The sequence below is a fragment of the Oryzias latipes genome, chromosome 3, assembly GCF_002234675.1.
Source record: "Oryzias latipes chromosome 3, ASM223467v1".
NCBI lineage: Eukaryota > Metazoa > Chordata > Actinopteri > Beloniformes > Adrianichthyidae > Oryzias > Oryzias latipes.
Window position 1 is genome coordinate 7,800,376 of NC_019861.2, and position 6,000 is coordinate 7,806,375.

Here is a 6,000-nt window from a genome sequence, read left to right on the forward strand (position 1 = left end):
TATTTTGTTGAAATTGGGAGTTGTGTCTCAGACTACATGGGCTTGAATTGTGGTGTGCCCCAGGGATCGATCCTGGGACCCCTTCTGTTCAACCTCTACATGCTGCCACTAGGGCAGTTAATACGCAGTAATAACATATCTTATCACAACTATGCAGATGATACTCAGATCTATGTGTCACTGACAACAGGTGAATATGGGCTGGTGGATTCTCTCAACCACTGCCTCCAACAGATCAGCGCGTGGATGCAGAACAACTTTCTCCAGCTAAACTCAGACAAGACCGAAGTTATTGTTTTTGGCCCACAGAAACAAAGAGAAATTGTCAGCAGCTACCTTCATTCTCTGTCTCTTAAACCCTCAAATCAAGTCAGAAATCTAGGGGTAATCATGGACTCTGACCTGAACTTTAACAGCCATATCAAGTCAGTAACATCAGCGGCATTTTACCACCTGAAAAACATTGCCAAAATCAAAAACATAATCTCAAAGCGAGACCTGGAGATACTTATCCATGCATTTGTCTCCAGTAGGTTAGACTACTGTAACGGCCTGCTCACCGGCCTCTCCAAACGAGCTGTAAAACAGCTTCAGTACATCCAGAATGCTGCTGCTCGAGTCCTGACCAAAACCAGGAAGTATGATCACATTAGTCCTGTGCTCAGGTCTTTGCACTGGCTCCCTGTACCTCAAAGAATAGACTTCAAAGCAGCTCTGCTTGTGTACAAGTCTCTCCATGGCCGAGCACCAAAGTACATCTCTGACATGTTAGTGCCATATGAACCATCTCGTACTCTGAGGACCTCAGGGGCCGGCCTCCTGTTGATTCCCAGAGTCAGAACTAAACAAGGGGAATCAGCGTTTCAATATTCTGCAGCTAAAATCTGGAACAGCCTCCCTGAAGCCGTAAGACAGGCCTCATCTGTGTTCATGTTCAAATCTAGACTTAAAACATTTCTGTTTAGCCGTGTATATGACTGAAAGGTCCTATCTGCACCTTTCTTTCCTTCCTTTCTTTTTAAATCTTTTTTTTTTTTTTTCCTTTTCTTTTAAAGTAAATTTTATGTTGATTATTTCTATGATGTATTGTGATTTTAATGCATTTTTCTGTTTTGTGAAGCACCTTGAATTACTTTGTGTACGAATTGTGCTATACAAATAAACTTGCCTTGCCTTGCCTTGCCATAATTGATAAATAAATAATTCTGATAAATATTTAAATGTTTACACTTCAATCTTCCCCCTCTCTAATATAATCAAATAAAATAATGTAATTGGCAAAACTATACCAGAATACTGGAAATGTGAATTTCATTCAAATATTGTCCTTAAATTAGCTTGTGGGCAGCTGAGGAAAAATCTCAAATTTATTGCAATATTTTACTTGACTAAGTAACTGGATTTGCTTTGCTGAGTAACTAACTTTTAAGATTCAGCAACTGAGGCTACGTTCACACTGCAGGGCTTAATGCTCAATTCCGAAAAAATCAGATTTTTTTGCAAGGCAGTTCACATTTCCAATTAAATGTGAACTTTTGTGATTTCCTGTGTGACCGTGAATGACCCACCACGCTCGCCCATTTTGCTAGACATTTTTTTCAAAAACCGCCCGGTTGCATAAGAGCCCTTGAGTTTGGCCTAGATAGAGCTGTCAACCCAATCATTAATCAAATCGGTGACCTCTCTTCCCTTCCACTGACTTGTCTCAGCAGCATCGTCCGCCATGGTTGTTTCTGTCCTCGTACCCGCCTACCTCAACGCAGAATTATGACCTATTATGACGTTACTTTGGGGGAATGTAACTAGTAACTTTAACTATATTTTACTTTTTTAAAGTGGGATTCCCAACACTGGTGATCACCAGAGGTAGCCTGACTGCCAAAGGTAACAGGTTACATTCTCAGACCCCTTGTGAGACTGCATGCTGGTGCGACTGGCCCTGGATTCCTCCTCTAATGCAGGACCTCATGTAGCTTAAGTGTGTCAGCAGTTTCTGCTAGACGAAGGTATTGATGTCATGGACCCGTTGCCCAGACCTGAATCCAATTGAGCTCATCTGGGACATTATGACTTTCCAGGAGTTGGCGGATGCTTTGGTGTGTGAGAAGATCCCCCAGGAGACCATCCGCCGCCTCATCAGAAGCATACTCAGGTGTTGCAGGGAAGTCTGTGAGGCCACACACTACTAACCCTCATTTAGACTTGTTTCAAACACATTACATCGAAGTTGGATCAGCCTGTAGTGTGTTTTCCACTGTAACCCTTGTGCTATCCTGGGCACTTTACCATTGGGGGTTGGGTCATCTAGACCCACTAGACAGTGCGCTGCACCTTTTTTCTTCAATGATTTGTGAACCTCACTGGTGTCCATGGATTACATGAAATCTTTCCTGTCATGGTGGCCTGGCAGACTCCTCCCCCCTCCCAGCTCTGCTCCTGACTCTCAGCTGTGTCCACTCTGCTCATCATCTCGTCTGCTTCTTAAGGAGTCCTACCTCAAGTATTCTTCGCTAGTCCGTTAACACTGATGGTGCTTTACCTCGCTCTCAGCTACGCCTGGCCCCTTTGCTTTGTACCACGCTCACCTTGTTTTGTGTTGCCTCAGGTCTCGTCTTCCACGAGTGACACCGGAGCATTCCATCCTCCAGAGCAGAAGCTGCCTAGTTTGACGTCCCCCAAGAACTCCAAGCCACGTCGCCTCAAGAACTCCAGCCACTCCATTGCCGCTCCTTCCAACCACGTCTCAAGTTAAGGTCCGCACGGCTGCCTACGACTCATCTGGTTTCCACCACGCTGACGGCTCGCTTCGTCAAGCTTCACCACACCACTTCCTCTGAATCCGCTGGCTCCTACAAAATAAAACCCCTTACTCACCGTTCTCTCACCTGCCTCCTCCTTCCGGGTTACAGCATCTGGGTCTGTCACGTGATCATATCATGACAGAACGGACTAGCCAAAACCCCGACCCAGCTGACCCGGAAGGACTCCGCCTCGCCGTTCACCACCAGGGAGTTATGCTGGGACGCCAAGCCGACGTCCTCTCTCAGATGGTCACCGCCCAGCAGGATCTGTTTCGTCGCCTCGACGGTTTGACCCAGACTTTATTAGAGTTAACTGGTTCTGTCGCTGGTCCAGCAGCCCCCGTCTCTTCTCCGCCAGCCAGCAATTTGGTTCCTTCCGCTTCTGCCATAAGCCCGGAAAACTATCGTCTCAAGCCAGAACCTTTCTATGGGGAAGTAGAAAATTGTGGCTGGTTTTTACTGCAGTGCCAGCTCTTATTCCAACAGGCTCCTCAATATTACCACACCGATCAAAGCAAGATCGCCCTCGTGATTAACTCCTTGAGGGATAAAGCGCTGCAGTGGGCCCAGGCCTTCCTAGCGGCTAACCCGATCACCCACCTCTCGTTTGCACAATTTTTGGGTGAGTTCAGGCTTGTTTTTGATCAGCCCCGGAAACAGGAGGAGGCCACCAGACGCTTGCTGAACCTACGACAGCGAAACCGGTCTGTCAGTGACCATGTGATTGACTTTCGCATCCTGGCTGTAGAGGCTGGCTGGACAGACCCTGCGCTACGTGGTATTTTTTACCAATCTTTAAACGAAGCGATTAAGGATCATTTGTGTACACAACCCGAGACTCATTCCTTCGAAGAACTCGTAGCAGCAGCCCTACGTTCGGACATTCGCATCAAAGAGCGCCAGCATGACCGGCCTCACACGGTGCGTAAAACCTTTCCTGCTAATGTTTCTCGGCCACCCATGCCTGTTATTCCTCCACAGTACGTTCCACACAAGACCCAGGAAGAACCAATGCAAATTGGACATTCACGTCTGACCGCTGAAGAGCGCCACAAACGCCGTGAGGAGGGATTGTGTTTCTACTGTGGGAAGCAGGGCCACCAAGTCTCTCATTGTCCACTCCGTTTAAACTCCCGGACCCCCCGCTAAACGACAGGCCGCGGGTGGGTAAGTCAGTCGTCTCCATGCTTAAAGACTTCTGTTTTGTCCCTGTCAAGCTTTGTTTTGATGCTAAATTTTCAGATACCCATGCCCTCGTTGACTCCGGTGCAGAACAAAGCCTCATCGACCACTCCTTAGTTCAACAACTCTCCCTTCCTATTGAACCCCTAGACACTCCTATTAAGGCTGCCGGTTTAGGCGGACAACATCTCTCCTCTATTTCTCACTGCACTAAGCCCCTCTTACTCATCACTTCAGGTAACCATCACGAGTACATCCGGTTTTTTGTCACCAACTCTCCTTATTGTCCGGTGGTACTGGGGTACTCTTGGCTTAAAGCCCACAATCCCCAGTTCGATTGGTCAACTCGACGCATTATTAATTGGAGCGCGTTCTGTATGGCCAATTGTCTTCAGTCGGCCATTCCCTCGGTCTCTTCCTCCGGCCATAAAATCCTGGAAGACATTGATTTAACTTCTGTTCCGCGATGTTATCATGAACTGAAAGCTGTGTTCAGTAAAACCAAGGCAGGTTCGCTGCCGCAACATCGCCCATACGATTGCGCCATTAATTTACTTCCTGGCGCCCCTCTTCCTAAAGGTCATTTATACAACCTCTCAGGTCCTGAAAAAACAGCCATGGAAACTTACATCCATGAAGCGCTCTCCTCAGGCCACATACGTCCCTCTTCATCACCCGTTGGGGCTGGGTTTTTTTTTGTCGAAAAAAAGGATAAATCTCTTCGACCCTGTATTGATTTTCGCGAACTGAATCAAATAACTGTTAAGGATAAATACTCCCTTCCCCTCATCAGCTCTGCCTTCGACTCGGTTCAGGGGGCCCAAATCTTTTCGAAACTTGACCTACGCAACGCTTACCACCTCGTGCGCATAAAGGATGGCGACGAATGGAAGACGGCCTTTAACACACCACTGGGCCATTATGAATACCTTGTCATGCCCTTTGGCCTTACCAACGCTCCCGCCGTCTTCCAGAGGTTGGTCAATGACGTCCTCCGCGATTTTCTAAACCGTTTCGTTTTCGTTTACCTCGACGACATTCTGATTTTTTCTCGCGATCCGGTACAACACGAAAACCACGTCCGTTTAGTCTTGTCCAGACTTTTGGAAAATCAACTTTTTGTTAAGGCAGAGAAGTGCCAGTTCCACGCAACTTCCATTCAGTTTTTGGGGTATGTGTTTTCTGCTGGGTGCGTCAGCCCTGATCCTTCCAAACTCGAAGCAGTATCCCAGTGGGAACCTCCTAATTCCCGTAAAAAGCTGCAGCAGTTCTTGGGGTTCGCAAACTTTTACCGGCGGTTCATCCGCAACTTCAGTACCATCGCCGCACCCCTCACACAGCTCACCTCCATAAAACGACCGTTTGTCTGGAACCCTAATGCCCAAGAAGCCTTTGAGCAGTTGAAGTCTCGGTTCATCTCCGCCCCTATCCTCATTCAACCCGACTCCTCCAGGCAATTCATAGTTGAGGTTGACGCCTCCGACACTGGCGTCGGAGCCGTTCTCTCCCAGAAAGAGGAGTCCACCGGGAAATTGAAACCCTGCGCCTTCTTCTCCCGCAAGTTATCCCCTGCGGAGCGTAACTATGATGTGGGCAACCGGGAGTTACTCGCTATCAAATTGGCTCTGGAGGAGTGGCGCCATTGGCTGGAGGGGGCCATTCATCCGTTTATAGTCTGGACGGACCATAAGAATCTGGCCTATTTACGAACTACCAAGAGGCTTAATTCACGCCAAGCCCGGTGGTGTCTCTTTTTCGACCGTTTCCAGTTTACCATCACATACAGACCTGGTAGCCGCAACACTAAGCCAGATGCCCTCTCCAGGAAGTATAGCCATGATGACGTTGCTGCTCCCACCACCATCATTCCCGCAACCTGCATCGTGGGCAACCTCACGTGGGACATAGAAACGCGTGTCAGAGAGGCCCAAGGTGAGGAACCCGGTCCTTCTTCCTGTCCTAATGGAACTCTCTACGTCCCTACTCATCTCAGATCTGACGTCTTAGCCTGGGGCCA